Here is a 22353-nt window from a genome sequence, read left to right as displayed (position 1 = left end):
GCTGCCCACTTTTCGTTAGCTCTTAGTCGCTTTAGATTAGACTTATGCATGATTCACATGATCTAATGTAGTGCGAATTCTCTTGAATATAGAGTTGTGAGCTTGGAAGGAGAACGCTTAGTCGTTAAGGAGACATAAAGGTATGTAACGCTAGTTGCTTTCTTTCATAAAGGCATGACTCCTATATTGCTATCTTCTCTACTTTCCATGACCTTCTTACATCCCAAAAGTTGAAAGTTCATCATTCTTAAGAGCTTCTTACGAGATAAAGATGAGATATGTTCCATGATAATGATGATGACAATGATACTATTTTAGATATTCCAAAGCCTATGAGATGATGCTATCATGAGCTTGATAATCCTATCTTTATGATTTCATTGATGTTATTTCTTGTTGTTACCTCACCTCATGATATTAGTTCCTTTAAGGAGAGACATAGCAATGATGATTATTGCATAATGTAATCGGAGGTTACCGACCTTACGTCACTCCGATAGAGTTATAGCTTTTACTTGAGCTCTCATGCATGCTTGTTGTTGTGTATATGTAAGAGCACACCGCGCCTAATTGGCTGGGCAGACACCACTACATCGGGTGTAGTGGGCGGCTATGATGATAATCACACTATGCCTAGATGGCCGGGCAGACACCACTAGTGGGCGGCATGAGATGGTTACCCCGGATGCGGGCTAATGATGATCACACCGTACCTATACGGTTGGACAGTTTATATATAAGTATATATATGATATGATGTTATTTAATATAAAAGCTAACATGCATGATTTCGCCTTAAGAGGCAATCAGCTACAGGTTATCCCTTTACTTTATGTTCTCTCATTTCTTTATTATGTTTGATATACATGCCTTACATACTCAGTACATTGCTCGTACTGACGTCCTTTTATTTTATGGACGCTGTGTTCACGCCCACAGGTAGACAGGGAGACGCTCTGGATTCCAAGGAGCTTATTAGCAGATACATCGGAGCAATCCACTATTCCAGAGTAGCCACTTCTTGGTATATTCTTGCGTACATATGTTAGGGAATGGCGGGGTCCTGTCCTGTCCTTATAATTACAGTGTTCCAGTTAGAGGCTCGTAGATACTTATGTATGGGTTGTAGATGCTAGGTGACCACTTCATTGCATATTATACACATCATTTTTGTAGTGTCATGGGCTTAGGAACACATACATGTTTTGGGAGATATTTGGAGATCGTTTCATGATAAGTTTTGTGTTGAGAATGATGTATGTCCAGGTTGAGTATGATATATAGCACGATGAGTGGTGCTCGATAGCTAGCTCCGGGTACCTATCATGGCCCACTAGTTTGTCACGCCCCAAAACCAACCCTAGACGTGACCGGCATCCGACGTCATGAACAACATCGGAAGAACCTTATAAATCAATAACGACAAACCCTTTTTTGATAATCTTTCAGTTATTTTAATTAAACAAGTGATAACAACTAAATAAAATCTTAGATCATAATTATGAAAAAAAATCAGCTGAAGTGAAATCAAATACTTAGTTAATAAACGTGGCACAAATGCCCCAACGAGTCATACGAGACTCCAACACACGACCCACAATCTGATAACTATCTAAGGAGCTTCTAAGATAAGAGTAATGTTTAATTAATCGGGACGCAGCCCGAAACTAAAATACGAAAAGTAAAGATAGAATGGTGCCCCACGAACAATCATGTCGGCTCACTGAATAGTCTCGAAAGCAGCAAGTTCTCTTAAGTCATAGGCGTATCACGAACCTGCTCCTCAATGATACCTAACATACCTTCAAAAACAAGAGTGGTATGCCTGAGTACTAGGTACTCAGCGAGTGTCTCAGGGGAAATAGTTAATAAGACCAAAGTAAGGTAGTAAAATCAATAAAATGATTTCAAAAGAAATAGTTCGAACTCCAGAGAACAAGTAAGCCAATAAACTAGGGAAATCACCAATAAGAGTCAACATACATGAATATATCAAGTTCCACTTATGTTACCGTTCACATCATTCTGTGTTTCATTTACGAACTCAAGGCTTCCACAAGCCACTCCCAAGCAACAAAGATACAAAACAAGCCACTCACAGGAAACCAAAATACGAAACAAGCCACTCACGCAACAATTCAATCTGTCGATACTCCGGGCTAGGAAAGCACGGAGGCCAATCGTCCTCTGAACTAGCACAGCAATAGATACTCTAGGCTAGGAAGCAACGGAGGTCAATCATCCTCTGGACTGACGCAGCAATAGATACTCCAAGCTAGGAACCAATGGAGGTCAATCATCCTTTGGACTGGCACAACAATAATCGTATTGATACATTAGGATCTATAACGGCAAATCGTCCTCTGGACTAGCACAGCTTGCCCATACAGGCCCAAACACAAACAAAATATAAATCATGAAATATTACCGAATCAGCAATCATGGATTAGAGCCGAATTTCACTTCTCAAGTCATCATCCCAAAATAGAGGCATTTCAAGTCATAACCGATTTAGAATCTTATTCAAATCTGTTATTCAATTTCAAGTTCAAGAAACCCATTCAACAACAAAATAAGTTTAAGGTTCAAACTTTAGAAAAATGAGTTCAATCATCCAATAATGGGAAAAATGAGTTTCACAAAGTAGTATAGTTCGTAGAAGGTTCGATGCGGGCTTGACCCTACACACGCATGACCTTGTCTAAAAGAAATCATCTTTAATTCCGAAAGAACTTCCACCAGCACGAGAGTTATAATCAGTTCATATTCTAGAGGAAGATTTCAAGTAACAAACAATCATTTACACGTTCCAAACAAAGATAACATACTTCAAAAAGAAGGGTTCTGAAAAATAGACATACTTCAAGAAATATTTTTGGGAAATGTAGGCATACATGAAAAGACGATTTTTGAAATATAGACATACCTCGAATCCCGCTCAAACGCACTTTCCAAGATTCAATAATCACACTACAATGGTTTTAGATGAGAAATATTAGAGCTTTAATCTAATTCTACTCATATACCCCTTTATAGGAAAACTAGGGTTTTCATGTCTAGAACGTGTTCTTGAACACTTCATGAATCATTCATGGATTCTAAACCCATAGAAAAACCTACATTAGTCTAAACCCTTTCAATAACATCATAAAAATCAAGGATCATACCTTTTTGAAGGAATCTTAAAGTCTCCAACGTTCCTTTCCTCTTCTCTTTCTTTAGATTTCAAGAATCTAGGGTTTGAGAAGATGAACTAGTGTTTAAGAGTAGTGAATTGACGTTGGACTAATATAGCAATGATAGGAATTGATCAAGAACTTACCTTATATCTTTTAGGGAAGCCCTAGGGTTATTTCTTCTCTGAAAGTCGGCCAAAGATGAAGTAAAATGAAGGTTTAAGAAAATTTCACGTTCTGGGGGTTTTTATAGTCGAGCAAGGCGCGTGACACATCCCGTGAATCGTACGTTTGACTCGTGAAATGCAGCCCTATCGCACGACGTGACAGAGGGGTATGATTTTTGGTGTTCATCCTGAGATTCGCAGGATTGAACCGCAGGATGATCCCGCGAAACGCAGGTTAGTAAAACGGCCATAACCTTTTACTCACACGTCTGTTTAAGCTCAACGTTATACCTTTGGAAAGGTATTTCAAAGATCTACAACTTCCATTGGAGGAAGTTTTCCCAAATTCTCAATGAATTTTCACAAAATTGGACTACAAGACAGGTCAACAAAACTTAGGCGATTTAAGGACTCTTACAAACTTTACTACTTGGTCTTGATCTTAAATCAACTATTTCCACACAACTCATATTGATAGGACTTCATATGCATAAAATGTCACATTACTTCTCATTTAATACTTCACACCTAACTAGAATTTACGGAGTGTTACATTATCCCCCCCTTAGGATCATTCGTCCCTGAATGAAAGTCACGGCTTAAGATTTTTCAGTAAACCTCAAATTTCAGAATTTCTAGAGTTCTTTAGTAAAGAGGATCATTATCTGAGATAACATACGACTAAGCACATAATGAATACATCATTCAAACCTAAATACATTGGACAAGGGATTCATACCTCTAATCTAAACTTTCACAGGGAATACACAATCGAAAGGTTCAACAAATACCTGCAGTAGGGAATAAATGAAGGTAACATGGCTTGAGTGACACTACAACAACTAGATAGAACTACGCCTTCTTCGAGTTCATCCTGCAAGTCTTAAGATACGACATAAGTCTACCACGAGGTTTTAGCAATATCATTCCTCCACTATATAACGCGTTCATTAGGAAATTCAAGCCTAATTAATTTGATTGCCAATCCAGAGTTTCATGACACTCGGGAAACTAGCCTATCCCCAAAAATTACATCAAAGTTCACCATTTCTAATTCAAACACATCAAAAGTAGTCTCACGGGCCTTAACTACAACGACGCGGTGTCTATATATTCTAGAGGCGATAACAAGGATGCTAGCAGTGATAATCATAGAAAAAGGGTTCCGACAATTGTTCGAGTTCCCCACCAAAACCAAGGGTAAAGTACGAAGTCACATAAGAAAGATTTCGAACTTGGATCGATCAAAGAATACACATTAAGAGAACAAATAGTGAGAATACCTTTGACCATAACATCTGAGGCTTCAACCACCTCCCTAAGAGCCCATTCATGAAGTCGAGCTTCCTTTGTATAAATGACCCCGGAAAGGCCAAAATACAACGAACACCCAAATAAGAACAACATAGTCCTCACGGGGATTCTAATGACTAGAACACTCATGTCTCAACACGAATAAGGGGGTTTCTACCTTCATCTCACTATCCCAAGAGTTAGATACTCAAAAGGTTCAACATGTATATGCTTTGACTAGGAAGCGCACAATATATCAATCTAGACAATATACTCTGACAAGGAGGCTAATTCAACAACACATCATTCAGGCTTAACTTACCTCATGCCAAAACTGGAAATAACAAATTAAAGCCTAAATCAACTACATCATCTTCTTAAATCATTATTCCACAAGCTATTGTTTTCGAGTTTCAAGCCTAAAATAGAGTTCTTCTGCTAAACATCAAAATAGTACAGATCTTTTAATCCAATAAGAATATAACCTCAATGTACGATAATTCTTAATTCACTACAAGAGACCCTCAATTGTTCCCTTCATCCTAACCTCTAGCACTTGAAACACATCACATCTTAATTATTCTTTTCAGCCTAACAAGATTTCGACAGAGTTTTCCTTGTAATAAGGACTATTTTTATTTATATACCTGTCTCAATTTATCAACAACCAAACCCTACAATGACCATATATACCAAGCACCTAAAATACAATTTCAGCGACTCTGTACCATCCATCAAATTACACATCACAATAATGTGCACTCCATAATACCATTGTTCACTTGGTTAGCATCTACAACACGAGTTAAAGTCATCTCCATAAAGCACGAGTAACGAACACATTAGAATGATCCTAAAAGAAGTTCAAGCTCTATAGCACAATTTAGAATCAAGAAGAATGAGAAACTCCTATAATGTCCTGGTAGTCATACATCCATACAGGTAGCTAGTCTGCATGAAAATGACTCCATTAGACACAGCTCCACAAAAATCCTAGGACACTTCTAAACCTAGGCTCTGATACCAAGCTTGTCACGCCCCAAAACCCACCCTAGACGTGACCCGCATCCGATGTCATGAACAATATCGGAAGAACCTTATAAATCAATAACGTCAAACCCTTTTTTGATAATGTTTCATTTATTTTAATTAAACAAGTGATAACAACTAAATAAAACCTTAGATCACAATTATGAAACAAAATCAGCGGAAGTCAACTCAAATACTTAGTTAATAAACGTGGCACAAATGCCCTAACGAGTCATACGAGACTCCAACACACGACCCACAATCTGACAACTATCTAAGGACCTTCTAAGATAATGAGTAATGTCTAAATCATCGAGACGCAGCCCGAAACTAAAATACGAAAAGTAAAGATAGAATGGTGCCTCACGAACAATCATGTGGGCTCACCGAATAGTCTCGAAAGCAGCAAGTTCTCTTAAGTCATAGGCGTATCAAGAACCTTCTCCTCAATGATACGTAACATACCATAAAAAATAACAATGGTATGCCTGAGTATTGGGTACTCAGTGAGTGTCTAAGGGGCAATAGGTAATAAGACAAAAGTAAGGTAGTACAATCAATAAAATGATATCAAAAGAAACAGTTCGAACTCCAGAGAACAAGTAATCTAGTAAACTAGGGAAATAACAAATAAGAGTCAACATACAGGAATATATCAAGTTCCATTTATGTTACCGTTCACATTATTCTGTGTTTCATTTACGAACTCAAGGTTTCCACAAGCCACTCCCAGGCAACAAAGATACAAAACAAGCCACTCACAAGCAACCAAAATATGAAACGATCCACTCACAGGCAAATCAATCAGTCGATACTCCGGGCTAGGAAACCACGGAGGCTAATCGTCCTCTGGACTAGCACATCAATAGATACTCTGGGCTAGGAAGCAATCGAGGTCAATCATCCTCTGGACCGACACAACAATAGATACTCCGGGCTAGGAAGCAACGGAGGTCAATCATCCTCTGGACTGACACAAAGAATAGATACTCTGGGCTATGAAGCAACGGAGATCAATCATCCTCTGGACTGACATAGAAATACCCGTATTGATACGTTAGGATCCATAATGGCTAATCATCCTCTGGACTAGCACAGTTTGCCCATACAAGCACAAACACAAACAAAATATAAATCATGGCATATTACCAAATCATCAATCATGGCTTAGAGACGAATCTCACTTCTCAAGTCATCATCGCAAAATAGAGGTATTCCAAGTTATAGCCGATTTAGAATCTTATTTAAATCTCTTATTCAATTTAAAATTCAAGAAACCCATTCAACAACAAAACAAGTTTAAGGTCCAAACTTTAAAAAAAATGAGTTCAATCATCCAATAATGGGAAAAACGAGTTTCACAAAGTAGTATAGTTCGTAGAAGGTTCGATGCGGGCTTGACCCTATACACGCATGACCTTGTCTAAAAGAATTCATCTTTAATTCCGAAAGAACTTCTACCAGCACGAGAGTTATAATCATGGTTATATTCTAGAGGAAGATTTCAAGTAACAAACAATCATCTACATGTTCCAAACAAGATAACATACTTCAAAAGAAAGGGTTCTAAAAAGTAGACGTACTTCAAGAAATATTTTTGGGAAATCTAGACATACATGAAAAGACGATTTTTGAAATATAGACATACCTTGAATCCTGCTCAAACGCACTTTCCAAGATTCAAAAATCACACTACAATGATTTTAGATGAGAAAGATTAGAGCTTAATCTAATTCTACTCGTATACCCCTTTATACAAAAACTAGGGTTTTCATGTTTAGAACGTGTTCTTAAACACTTCATGAATCATTCATGGATTCTAATCCCATAGAAAAACCTACATTAGTCTAAACCCTTTCAAAAACATCATAAAAATCAAGGATCATACCTTTTTGAAGGAATCTCAAAGTCTCCAACGTTCTTTTCTTCTTCTCTTTCTTTAGCTTTCAAGAATCTAGGGTTTGAGAAGATGAACTAGTGTTTAAGAGTAGTGAATTGACGTTAGACTGATGTAGCAATGATAAGAATTGATCAAGAACTTACCTTATATGTTTTGGGGAAGCCCTAGGGTTATTTCTTCTCAAAAATTCTGCAAAAGATGAAGTAGAATGAAGGTTTAAGAAAATTCCACATTCTGGGGGGTTTTTCTAGTCGAGCAAGGCGCGTGACACATCCCGTGAATCTCACGTTTTACTCGTGAAATGCAGACCTATCGCACAATGTGACAGAGGGATATGATTTTTGGTGTTCATCCTAAGATTCGCAGGATTGAACCGCAGGATGATCCCGCATAATGCAGGTTAGTAAAACGGCCATAACGTTTTACTCACAAGTCCGTTTAAGCTCCACTTTATAACTTTGGAAAGGTATCTCAAAGCCCAAATTCTCAACTAACTTTCATAAAATTGGCCTACAAGACAGGTCAACAAAACTTAGGCGATTTTAAGGACTCTTACGAACTTCACTACTTGCTCTTGATCTTAAATCAACTATTTCCACCCAACTCATATTGATAGGACTTCATATGCATAAAATGTCACATTACTTCTCAATTAATACATCACACCTAACTCGAATTTATGGAGTGTTACATAGTTGGGTCGTGACAAAACTAATATCAGAGCAGTTCCGTCCTAGGGTGTGTCTACGAGCCGTGTCCAGTAAAGTCTGGTTTATGGGTGTGAAGCATGCCACACTTATAAACAGGAGGCTGTGGGGGCATTTAGGAATAATGACCGTCCTTCTTATTTACTGATCGTGCGATAGAGCTGTAAAATAAGACTTCTCTTTTCCCTAATTGTGCATTATGATTTCAGCGATACCAATGAAGAGGAAGGCAACAACCGCCCAGAAGGGAAAGACTGCGATCGAAAGGCGGGTTGAACGGGAGCCACCAGTAAATATGGAAGAGGGTAAGTCCCATAATGAGGCTTCATCTCATACTTCTCACACTCTGCCTATATTAAAGGAGCATGAAGGGGTCTCCACTCTAGCTCCAATGCCTCCAGTTCCTCCACCGGGTGCTTCGGGTCAACCGATGACCGAGGCTATTCAGTTGTTGACCCAGCTAGTTGTTGTTCAAGCTTAGGGGCAGAGTGTGGGTCCAGATGATATAGCGGCTAGTGCCAAGGCTCGTGATTTTATGAGTTTGAATCCTCCAGAATTTTTTGGGTCAAGGCCGGATGAAGACCCACAGAGCTTTATAGATGAGATGCTGAGGACGCTGAGAGTAATACATACTTCCGATACGGAGTCAGTGGAGTTGGCTTCTTATAGGTTGTGGGATGTAGCCGTTCTATGGTATAATAATTGGATATCTTCGAGGAAGGAAAATGCACCTCCCCCGGTATGGCAGGAATTCGTAGATGCTTTCATCCGCCATTATTTGCCACCTAAGGTCCGTCTAGCCTGAGCTGATAGGTTTTTGAATTTAAGGCAAGGAAATATAAGTGCTCGAGAGTACAGTCTCCATTTTAATTCATTGGCTAGGTATTCTCCGACCATGGTAGCCGATATGGGAGACCGGGGGCATCGATTTATGAGTGGCTTAGGGCCACATTTGATCAAGGATTGCTTGACAGCCTCACTCCAGGAAGGGATGGACATTTCTCGCATTCAGGCCTAAGCCCAAAATATAGAAGAGCAGCAGCAGCCGCACAGGGGTGAGCGTGATATGGATAGAGGTCATAGTAATAGGGCTAGATCTGCCGGTGCTAGTAGTGAGTATAGAAGGGGTTAGAGGCAACAATATTTCAGATATTCAGGCCAGTATACAATTAGTGCACCTCCTCAATTTGCAGGTAGTAGATTTGACCGCCCCATTTATTCTCGACCGGGTTAGAGTTTGAGAGTTTCAGGTTCTCAGTTCGGAGGTGATCCTAGTTAGATAAGACCACCGGTACCACAATGTAGCCAGTGCAGTAGATTACATTTGGGTCAGTGTCGCCGGGGCTCAGATGCTTGGTACGCCTGTGGTCAGATTGGGCACATGATGCGTGATTGTCCCTCGATGAGTGGAAGAGATAGGGCTCATCCCACAGGATCAGTAGCAGGTTCTTCTTCGTCTGTACGCCCCGTAGGGCAGACTCCCCAGACTTCAGTAGGCCATGGTAGGGGCAGAGGGGTTGCATCCAGTTCAGGTGGCCCTCATCCTCGTATTTATGTCTTAGCCGGACGACAGGATCTTGAGTCCTCCCCTGACGTTGTCACAGGTATATTATTTGTATTCTCTCATGACATTTATGCATTGATTGACCTGGGTTCTACCTTGTCGTATATCACTCCTTATATTACTGGTCGTATTGGGGTAAAACCCGAGCCAATCAAACCTTTTGAAGTATCTACTCCTGTTGGTGACCCGATAATAGCTAGACAATTATATAGAAATTGTGTGATTATGGTATGTGATCGTCAGACTACAACTGAATTGATTGAGCTGGAAATGTTAGATTTCGATGTTATTATGGTCATGGATTGGTTAGCTTCTTGTTATGCTAATGTGGATTGCAAAAGAAAAATGGTTCGATTCCAATTTCTGGGAGAACCAATGCTTGAGTGGAAGGGTGGCGTCGCATCTCCAAGAGGTAGGTTTATTTCCTATCTTAAGGTAAGGAAGATGATCGCTAAGGGTTATATTTATCATTTAGTCCGGGTTCATGACACCGAAGCAAAGCTGCTGACTTTTTAATCCGCCCCGGTAGTAAATGAGTTTTCTGATGTGTTTTCAGATCAACTTCCAGGTCTTCCACCGGAACGGGAGATTGATTTCACTATTAATGTGTTGCCAGACACCGAACCCATATTTATTTCTCCTTACAGAATGGCCCCTGCAAAATTGAAAGAGCCAAAGGCACAGCTGAAGAATTTGCTTGAGAAGGGATTTATTAGACCCAGTTCATCGCCATAGGGAGCGCCTGTCTTGTTTGTAAGAAAGAAAGATGGCTCTTTGCGAATGTGCATTGACTATAGGCAATTGAACAAGGTAACGATAAAGAATAAGTATCCGCTTCCGAGAATCGATGATTTGTTTGATCAATTACATGGTGCTAAGTGGTTTTCAAAGATAGATCTAAGATCAGGATATCACCAAGTGAGAGTCAAGGAAGAAGACATTCCGAAGACGGCTTTCAGAACCAGATATGGTCATTACGAATTTCAGGTCATGTCATTCGGGTTAACTAATGCCTCGGTAGTGTTTATGGATTTGATGAATAATGTATTCAGGCCTTTTTTAGATCTATTTGTGATCATGTTCATTGATGACATTCTGGTATACTCTCGGTCAGAAACAGAGCATGCGGATTATTTACGTACTGTTCTTGGAATTCTTCGAACTCGAGAATTGTATGCCAAATTTTCAAAGTGTGACTTCTGGTTGAATTCTGTGACTTTTCTGGGCCATATCATCTTAGCTGACGGCATTCGGATTGATACCCAAAAAATTGAGGCTGTGAAGACTTGGGCGAGGCCTACAATGCCTACAGAGGTCCGTAGCTTCCTGGGATTAGCAGGCTATTATAGGAGATTTGTGGAAGGATTTTCCTCTACTTCAGTGCCATTGACGAAGCTAACTAAGAAATTAGTAAAATTTTAATGGACCGATGCTTGTGAGCAGAGTTTCCAGGAATTAAAAGATACATTGACTTCAGCCCCAGTCCTGACACTTCTAGAAGGATCAGAAGGCTATGTTGTCTATTGTGATGCCTCCAGTGTTGGGTTGGGCTGTGTGTTGATGCAGTATGATAAGGTTATTGCCTATGCTTCCAGACAATTGTGGAAGCATGAGTAGAATTATCCGACCCATGATTTGGAATTAGCTGCGGTTATTTATGCTCTAAAGATATGGAGACATTATTTGTACGGTGGTCATGTTGATATTTATATAGATCACAACAGTCTCCAGTACATTTTCAAACAAAAGGAGTTGAATCTACGGCAGAGGCGATGGCCAGAGCTATTGAAAGACTATGATGTGAGTATTTTATATCATCCCAAAAAGACGAATATGGTAGCCGATGCGCTTAGCAGTAAATCTATGGACAGTTTGTGTGACGTTCAGTCAGAAAAAAAAGAATTAGTCCATGAGCTCCACTAGTTAGCTAGCCTAGGAGTCCTCTTAATGGACTAGGCAATGCAAGAATTACTGTTCATAATTTAGCTATTTCATCCTTAGATATGAAAGTGAAAAAGCGACAATATGAAGATCCCAGTTGAGTTACTACAGAGATGCACTTCCCCAGAAGGAAAAGTCATCATTTGAAGTTTCTGCAGATGGGATTCTCAGGTATCAAAGCAGGTTGTGTGTCTTGGATGTTGCGGGATTACGCCATCAAATTCTGGAAGAAGCCTATTATTCCCGCTATTCTGTTTATCCAGGAGCGACAAAGATGTACCATGATCTTAAATTAATGTATTGGTGGGATGGAATGAAGAAAGATATAGCAAAGTTTGTAGCTCAATGCCTAACTTGTCAACAAGTGAAAATTGATTATCAAAAGCCAGGAGGATTGTTGCAAACCATGGAAATCCCAACCTAGAAATGGGAAGTGATCAACATGGATTTTATTGTAGGCTTGCCTCGTTCTCGGTGTAAGTATGACTCCATATGGTTAATTGTTTATAGACTCACGAAAATAGCCCATTTTCTTCCAGTCAAAACTACATATTCAGCAGAAGACTATGCAAGGCTGTATCTTAAAGAGATAGTACAACTTCATGGTGTTCCAGTATCCATAATCACAGATAGATGGGCACAATTTACAGTCAAATTCTGGAAGTCCTTTCAAGAAGGTTTGGGGACTCAAGTGAGACTCAGCACAACATTTCATCCACAGACTGACGAACAAGCTGAACGCACTATTCAGACCTTGGAAAATATGTTGCGGGCATGTGTACTAGATTTTGAAGGTAGTTGGGATGATCATTTGCCACTCATTGAATTTTCCTATAACAACAGCTATCATTCCAGCATCCAGATGGCCCCGTATGAAGCTCTATATTGAATGAAGTGTAGATCGCCAATTGGATGGTTTGAAGTAGGAGAGACACAACTAATAGGTCCAGAATTGATTCAACAAGCGGTAGAAAAGATCAAGCTTATTCGAGACTCGTTGTTAACAGCCCAGAGTCGTCAGAAATCTTATACAGACAACCGTCGACGAAACTTGGAATTCCAAGTTAATGATTGGCTATTACTTAAGGTATCGCCGATGAAAGGTGTAAGGAGGTTTGTCAAGAAGGGGAAGCTTAGTCCCCGGTATATTAGACCTTACAAGGTCATACGCAGGGTGGGCCAAGTGGCTTATGAGCTAGATTTACCTTCAGAACTTGAGTCAGTCCACCTAGTTTTTCATGTGTCGATGCTCCGCAAGTGTGTTGGAGATCCTTCTAGAATCGTGCCCGTAGATGATGTTCAAATTACTGAAAAGTTGACTTTTGAAGAGGTACCCATTGCTATACTAGATAGGCAAGTGCAGAAACTCAGAAATAAGAAGGTAGCCTCAGTTAAGGTCTTGTGGAGAAACAATAACAGAGAGGAAATGACTTGGGAAGCAGAAGAAGATATGAAGTCCAGATATCCGCATTTGTTTCTATCCCCAGAAGAGCCTCAAGATGAGACATCATTGTCTTAAGGTATGTAATGCTTTCTTTTGATACTCTTGGTCATATGTGGCCATGTTTTCTTACCATTATTGTTGTAGCCCTGTGAGGCAATGTTACTTTAGGTTGTTGTGACAGGATGGTAGTGCCATCTTACAGGGGAAACTCTGGCAAAATTTTTGTAGAATCCCCGAGAACCTAACATTCGAGGACGTGTGTTCCTTGGGGGGGGGGGGGGGGGAATGTTACATCTCAGGCATTTCATGGTGATGTGCTGCGAATTGATTAGTGCGAGCTCAAAGAGAACATGGAGACCATATGACCTTAAGGAGAGTACTTGATAGCCTTAGAGTGCGTACTACAAGAATTTGAAGTTATATGAATCGGTGAATCTAAGTTCGTTGAAGAAAGTGAATTATAAGTTGTGTTCAGGAAGGTTTTGTAACAACCGAGCTAATGTTGATTTAGTAATGTCTTGAGGAGGATCTTTAAGGCTCCCTAGATGGTTAACGAAATATTATACAAGTTCCAAGAAGGTTCCACAAGGTCTGGAAGTCAAACGAAGAAACAGGAACAATTTCAGAAAAATGTGAGTTATACGACCACTTATACGGTCCGTATAACTTGTACGATCCGTATAAGGTCGATATAACCTATCTAGAGAAGGGCCACTCACTGGTGGTATTATACGGTCACTTATACGGATCATATAAGTGTCCATATAAACCATGTCGAGCAGTTTTTATTTTTTTATAAAAAAAGGACCCAAGTTATAATTTTCATTTCTCATCTTCTCCATCACTCTTGAAACCTCTAGAGCATTTTATACACCATATTAACACATATCCAAGAGAAATAAATTATTAAGCACCAAGAATTAGTAGAATCAAGTGTATGGGTGCTCACTAGGGTTGTGGAAGTCAAGGTTTCCTTTGGAATTGAAGTTGGAGTTTTCTCAAGTGAAGTATCTTTATCCAAAGATCATTCCTATATAATCAAAGCTGATTTTTACATCTATTTCATGTTATTAAAAGTATTGAGTGGTTGAAAGACTTGGATTAGAGAAGAAAGTAGAATATGAGCTCAAATATGGAATTAATGGTATTTTGACTAGTAAATTAATTTGAGTTATGATTCTTAGTATGAGATGAGTATAATATTGTTATGAATGATGCTAATGTCGTTTAGGAAGCATTATGTGAAGAATGAGTATGGTGTTGTATTGTAGTCATGGTTATGGATGACTTTAAAAGTGAATTTTAGAAGTGAACAATGTTTAACTTGAGAAATCTATTGATTATGATATTATGGGTGTTGCTATTGCTATTTGAGAGTTGTTTATTATATGGAGAAAGCTGTCGAAACAAAGGAAATGCTGCCCAATTTTCGTTAGCCCTTAGTCGCTTTAGATTAGACTTAAGCATGATTCACATGATCTAATGTAGTGCAAATTCTCTTGAATGTAGAGTTGTGAGCTTAGAAGGAGAACACTTAGTCGTTAAGGAGACATAAAGGTATGTAAGTCTAGTTCCTTTCTTTCGTAAAGGCATGACTCCTATATTGCTATCTTCTCTACTTTCCATGACCTTCTTACCTCCCAAAAGTTGAAAGTTCATGATTCTTAAGAGCTTCTTATGAGATAAAGATGAGGTATGTTCCATGATAATGATGATGACAATGATGCTATTTTAGAGATTCCAAAGCCTATGAAATGATGCTATCATGAGCTTGATAATCCTATCTTTATGATTTCATTGATGTTATTTCTTGTTGTTACCTCACCTCATGATATTAGTTCCTTCAAGGTGAGACATAGCGATGATGATTATTCTATAATGTAATCGGAGGTTACCGACCTTACGTCACTCCAATAGAGTTATAGCTTTTACTTGAGCTCTCATGCATGCATGATGTTATGTATATGTAAGAGCACAAAGACACACCGCACCTAATTGGCCGGGCAGACACCACTACATCGGGTGTAGTGGGCGGCTATTATGATAATCACATCGTGCCTAGATGGCTGGGCAAACACCACTAGGGGATGGCATGAGATGGTTACCCCGAATGCGGGAGGCCCGGACGCGGGCTAATGATGATCACACCGTACCTATATGGTCGGGCAGCTTATATATAAGTATATATATGATATGACGTTATTTAATATAAATGCTAGCATGCATGATTCCGCCTTAAGAGGCAATCTGCTACAGGTTATCCCTTTATTTTATGTTCTCTCATTTCTTTATTATGTTTGATATACATGCCTTACATACTCGGTACATTGTTTGTACTGAAGTCTTTTTCTTTTATGGACGATGTGTTCACGCCCACAGGTAGACAGGGAGACGGTCCGGATTCCAAGGAGCTTATCAGCAGATATACCAGAGCACTCTACTACTGTGGAGTAGCCACTTCTTGGTATATTTTTTCGTATATATGTTGGGGCATGATGGGGTCTTGTCCCATCCTTATGATTACAGTGTTTCAGTTAGAGGCTCGTAGATACTTATGTATGGGTTGTAGATGCTAGGTGACCTCTTCATTGTATATTATGTACATCATTTTTGTAGCCTCATGGGCTTGGGCACACATACATGTTTTGGGAGGTATTTGGAGATCGTTTCATGATAAGTTTTGTGTTGAGAATGATGTATGTCCAGGTTGAGTATGAAAGATAGCACGATGAGTGGTGCTCGGTAGCTAGCTCTAGGTACCTGTCATGGCCCACTAGTTGGGTTATGACACTCATAATATCGCGGATGTACAACTTGGCTAACTTCTCCGCATAATAAGAAACCTAAACTAGAATGAAATGAGCGGACTTAATCAACCGATCAACTACCAAATCGAATCAAACTTACCCAGGGTCTTTGGAAGACCCCCAACGAAATCCATGGAAATCCTCTCCCACTTCCATTCGGGAATGGGCATCCTCTTAAGTACACCACCGGGTCACTGGTTTTCATACTTAACTTGCTGACAATTACCACACTTAGCCACAAAATTGGATATATCCCTTTTCATAAGACGCCACCAGTAATGCTGCCTTAAGCACCGATACATCTTAGTCGCCCCCGGATGAATGGAATGTCGAGACCTATGGGCCTCAGTCAAATTCAAATGAATCAAGTCACCAACACGAGGAATGCACACGCGCCCTTAATCTTCGAAGTACCTCAGAATCAAGCATGGCCTCCTTGGCCTCACCTCTCAGAACACTATCTCGAATCTTGCTCAACTGAGTATCCTTAAACTGATAAGTCTTGATCTGATCTAAAAGGATGATCTAGTCTCCACACAAGCTAAAACTCTGCCCTGGGCTGAAATATCAAGACGAACGAAACTGTTGGCCAGAGTCTGAACCTCCATGGCCAACGGATGCTCAAAAATAACCAAACGGGATAAACTCCCCATACTCGTGGCCTTGCGACTCAAGGCATCAGTAACAACATTGGGTTTCCTTAGGTGATAAAGAATAAAGATGTCATAGTCCTTCAGGAGCTCCATCTATCGGCGCTGCCTGGAATTAAGATATCTCTGGGTGAACACGTGCTGGAGGCTATGTTGATCGGTGAAAACCTCACAATGGACACCATACAAGTAATGCCTCCAGATCTTCAAAGCGAATACCAGCCTAACAACTCCAAATAATGGGTAGGATAATTCTTCTCATGGATCTTCAATTGACGGGAAGCGTAGGCTATCACTCCACCCTCCTACATCAAAACATAGACCCAAACCCACACGAGATGCATCACAATAAACTGAGAAATCCTTGCCCTTCACGGGTAATGCTACAATCGAGGATGAAGTCAAAAGGGTCTTGAGCTTTTGAAAACTCTTCTCACAATCATCGGACCACTGGAAGGAAATATTCTTTTGAGTCAATCTGGTCAATGACGAAGTAATAGAAGAAAAACCCTTCATAACTCAACGGTAGTAACTAGCCGACCCCACGAAACTACGGATCTCGGTCACAGTAGTAGGCCTCGCCCAATCCCTTACAGCCTCAATCTTCTGAGGATTAACCATGATCCCTTCCTTAGACACAACGTGGCCTAAGAATGCCACAGACTCCAACCAAAACTCAAAAACATAGTGAACAAACTATTCTTCTTAAATAACCCAAGTACAGTGCGATGATGGCTCTCATGATCCTCTCTACTCTTGGAATACACTAAGATATCATCAATAAAAACAATCACAAAGGAGTCAAGTAATGGCCTAAAGATGCCATTCATCAAAGTTATAAATGCAGCTGGGGCATTGGTAAGCCCAAATGACATCACTAGAAACTCATAATGTGCATATCTCCTCCGAAAAGTTGTCTTCGGAATATCCTCAGCCCTGATCTTTAGTTGATGGTAGCCGAACGCAAGTCAATCTTCGAGAACACTGAAGCACCCTAAAGTTGGTCAAATAAGTCATCAATACGAGGCATAAGACACTTGTTTCGAATAGTAACCTTGTTCAGCTGACGATAATCGATACACATCCTCATAGGTCCATCTTTCTTCTTCATAAAAACATAGGAGAACCCCAAGGGGAGATACTCAGTCTAATGAACAACCCTTTGCTCAATAAATCCTGCAACTGCTCCTTAAGCTCCCTCAACTCGGCGGGTGCCATCCGATATAGCGGAATAGAAATAGGGCGGGTGCCCGAATCCAAATCAAAAGTAAATGTCGCGATCGGGTGGCATACCCAGTACATCGGATCGGAATACCTCCGCGAACTGGCTCACAAAAGGAATGGACTCAAGGGGTGGAGATGCAACAGTAGTGTCACGCACATGAGGCACATAAGCTAAGCACCCCTTGTTGACTAATTTCTTTGCCTAAAGAAAGGAAATAATCTTCGTTGGAGCGGGGCTAGGAGTACCCCTCCACTCAAGGCTAGGAATGCCGAGCATGGCTAACTGTAACATCCCGTAAATTCGAGTTAGGTGTGAATGTCTAAAAATCTAGTGTTTAGATGATATTATACCTATATGAATCTATTCTTGATGAATTCAGGTGGAAGATGGTCGTTTTGAAGCGAAACCAACAATTGAATTTCTTAAGGGCTCTTAAATTCGCTTAAGTTTTGGTAGGTCTGTCTTCTGGGCAATTTTCATGAAAATGTGTTGCGAATTTGGAAAAACTTCCTTGATGAAAGTTGTAGATATTTAAAATATCTTTCCAATCAATGATAGGTCGCCCAGCCCAAGCAAAGTTTTGTACAAAAAGTTATGATCGTTTTACTGAGCGAAGGTCAATTATCGAAAACGAAAAAAAATGTGCTGGGCCCGCGAGCACGGAAAAATCAGCTACAGACCAAAATAAAAACATGATCAGGTGCTGAACTCGTGACGCGGACTCAGCACCGATCGGGAGTTATTTTCTGATTCCGAATTTTCTTTAAGTCCTACTTTGTTGTGTTATTTCCCACTTCGTCTCAAATCAATATTTCTGAGGAAAAGAACCCTAGAAAAGTCTCTCTAACCCTAATGTGAGTTCTCACTCAATATTGGTCATTCCCACACCATATCTATCGCCTCTTGATAGCAAATCATCTCTCTAAAACCCTAAGTTCTTGTATATTCAAGAATAGGAAGAAGAGAGGCGTGTGGGATTCCATCAAAAGGTAAGACTCTTGATTTTATGGGATTATTATTATTGTTTGAACTAGTCTAAAATAAACAAAGATCCACCAATGATTTCCATAAGCTTCAAGAACAAGATTTAAGGCTTGCGAAAAACCCTAGTTTTCAAAATTCCAAGAAAACTTCAAGAAACTATTCAAGTTCTAATCCTTATCATCTAAAACCATTGTAGTACGATTATTGAGTCTTGGAAAGTGCGTTTGAGCCGGATTTGAGGTATGTCTCTTTTGAACATACTCTTTCGATCGATTTTTATGAACTCTTTGGTTGTGATTTGTATGTCTCTTTAAAAATAAAATCCTTTTTGAATATAAAGGTAATTCATATGTATCTTTTACAAACTCTCTTGAAAGATTGATTCCTTATAAAGCATGTTTTGAATGATATGATGGATTGGTTTTACATTCTTGAAATCTATTACATGTTTTGATTAATGGTTAATGTGCGTAAGGGGACGAGCCCACATTAAACCTAGATTTTAACAAACCCTATATATGTATAAGATATTATGAATTTTTTCCTCTATGAGAGATGCTTAGTGATGATGGTTAATTGTTTGTATTGATGATTTTACAAAGGAACTATGACAAAGTGATCTTGTTTAAAGAAGTGGAAACGTTTTCATGATTATCTATGAAATTATGGATTTTCGTAATGACATTCTCATTGATGAATTGGGACATGGAAATCTTTTGTCAAGAAGTTATACGTTTTCAAAACATTGATTGGAATGACTTATTCTTTCGATGTGGCATAATGAACTTTAATGTTATTGATGGTGTGACTACTTTGAGACAAATTGTGAATCGAGCCTATGCCATGGACTTTGTTGTTGTGTTTGCCTTACTATTCGGGAGGAAGAGTAGCCACTATAGATCCTAGTGTATTAATGCCTAGCCATTCGGGAGGAAGAGTGGCCACCGCTGGGTCCGTTACCCGGGGTGTGATTTATGCCTAGTCATTCGGGAGGAAGAGTGGCCACCTATGGGTTCGCTACCCGGGGTGTGATTTATGCCTAGCTATTCGGGAGGAAGGATAGCCACCGCGTACTACATAGTCCGGTGTGATTTATGCCTAGCTATTCGGGAGGAAGGATAGCCACCGAAAATTATATGTTCTGGTGTGGTGCGCTATGCGTGGTATGCTTGATTCTTGGGCCTGTATTGGCATGTGTGACATTCTTATTCTCTTATGGAATTTATGATGACTATCTTAATTCATTTAAAAGGCATATTTGAAGGTGTAATTTGACAAGAGGCTTTATAATTGGTTTTGATACTTATTATTGAGATATATAAAGGCGAATAACTGTTCTTACATTGGGTTCACATCATTTTCAGGACTAATTTCTTTATATATTATGTACTCTATTTTCTTATTACTTATTGTCCCCGAGGCACTGATTGAGTACGCAGTACTCAGGCATACCATTGTTGTTTTTTATGGTATGTTAGGTAACGGAGAAGAGCAGGTTCTTGATACTCCAGGCGTTTAGGAAGGACTTGTTGTTGCTGCTAATTTGGTGAGCCCACACATTTATTCGTGGGACACTCTATTTATTTAATTCCATTTATTTATTCTAGTTTCCGGGCTGCGTCCCGATGGGTTAGACATTTATTTCTTATTCTTAAAAGCTCCTTAGTATACATTCGAATGTGGGTAGAAGAAAAGTTGTCGTTTAATTCTTTCGGGCACACTATCAGGTTTTGGGTGAGTTATTTAAATTATAAAGACTTCCGCTGATTTAATTAATATATTCATGATTTGTTACATTTATTTTATAAACTGTTGGAGGCGAATGTCGAACCTGGCGGGTTCAAGTATTATTATCGTGTTGTTTAGGTTCTTCCGATGTTGTTCATGACGTCGGATGTCGGTCACGTCTAGGGTGGGGTTTGGGGTATGACACTAACTGTCTTGACATGATATTCCAAGATCGCATGATAGGGAGAAAGCCAGGTCATACCCAAAATAATATCAAAATCCACCATATCAAGTATCATTAAGTCTACCCATGTGTCATAGCTCATAAAATTAACCAAGCACGGCCGATAGACTCGATCAACCACAACAGAATCTCCGACTGGAGTAGACACATGAATAGGTACCACTATGCTATCACAAGTCAAGTACCAACCAACAACATGATATGCAGACACATACGAATAAGTGGATCCAGGATCAAACAATACAGACGCTACTCTATGTCAGACAGAAACGGTACTTGAAATGACAGCATCTGAGGCCTCCACCTCGAGTAAACCTGGGAATGAATAACACTAGGCTCCACCATGACCAGACTGTGATCCACCTCTCGAACTCTACGACTGCGGCCTGACTGAGCGCTGCCTCTCAAAGAAGCACTATCTCGGCTACCTGAAGCTACCGGGGTCTTCTGGGGCTGACAACCCTGCCTGGGTCATTGATAATCTCGAGCATAATAACTAAGTGCTCCACATGTAAAACAAGCCTTAGGAGGCAGAGTCTGATGAATCAAAACTGAAGACCCAGCTGGAACAACTCTGCTTGCTGGTCAAGAATATGAGCTCTCAGAAGCTCTATGCCTAGATGGCCCCCTAGAAGAAGCTTGCAATGCTGACTGCACAGGGCAGATGGAATAGGATTGATACTACTCGAAGACTATCCAGCACCCCTCAAGCTAGAACCACCATAACCCCCAAACTATCGCTGCCTCTTCTTACTAACCCCTCCAAATGCGCGGGCCTTAGTAGTCTTGATTAAGGAAGTATGCTTAACAATGGACTGGAAGGAAGCACCCATGCCCTCAAGCTGAAGGCATAGGATCTGAAGAGTAGTAGAGAGCCTACTAAGAAATAGTTGAATCCTATCGGGCTCAGTAGGAATCAGAGGTGCTGAATAACGGGCCAAATACAAATAGCGGGTCACATAAGCATCAACCGACAATCCCCTCTGCTGCAAGTGGAGGAACTCATCTCTAGTGCCACTCTCAAAGCTCGGGGCACATACTTTTCAAGGAAGGCCTGATAAAACTGTATCCAAGTAAGTGGAAGAGAACCCTATGGTCTGCAAGAAATGAAGTACCTCTACCAGGTCTTTGCGTCTCCGCGAAACTGGTATCACACATAATCGACCCCGTGGGTCTTAATAATTCCCATCCTGTGCAACAATTTATGCATGCCCAGTATAAACTCATATGCATCCTCTCCAAAAGTACCAGCAAATCTCGGCGGCTCTATCTTCTTGAATCTCCCTAAAAGCTCCTGATCGATCAAGGTTATAACAGGGCCTGCTACATGTCTAAAGTCATCTCTCGGGGCCGGCACTATATCCATATATGGAGCTACAACCGTACCAGGATGCGCTGCACCGATCTGCCTCTGATCAAGGGTCTGCGCCCCACCTCTAGTCTGTGATCCTCCACTCGGAGAAGTAACACTAGCGGCAGCCTATTGGGCATCCA

This window comes from Lycium ferocissimum, chromosome 5 (genome assembly GCF_029784015.1).
Source record: "Lycium ferocissimum isolate CSIRO_LF1 chromosome 5, AGI_CSIRO_Lferr_CH_V1, whole genome shotgun sequence".
Classification (NCBI taxonomy): domain Eukaryota; kingdom Viridiplantae; phylum Streptophyta; class Magnoliopsida; order Solanales; family Solanaceae; genus Lycium; species Lycium ferocissimum.
The sequence above is the reverse complement of the archived record's forward strand: the minus strand, read 5'-3'. Positions refer to the sequence as shown.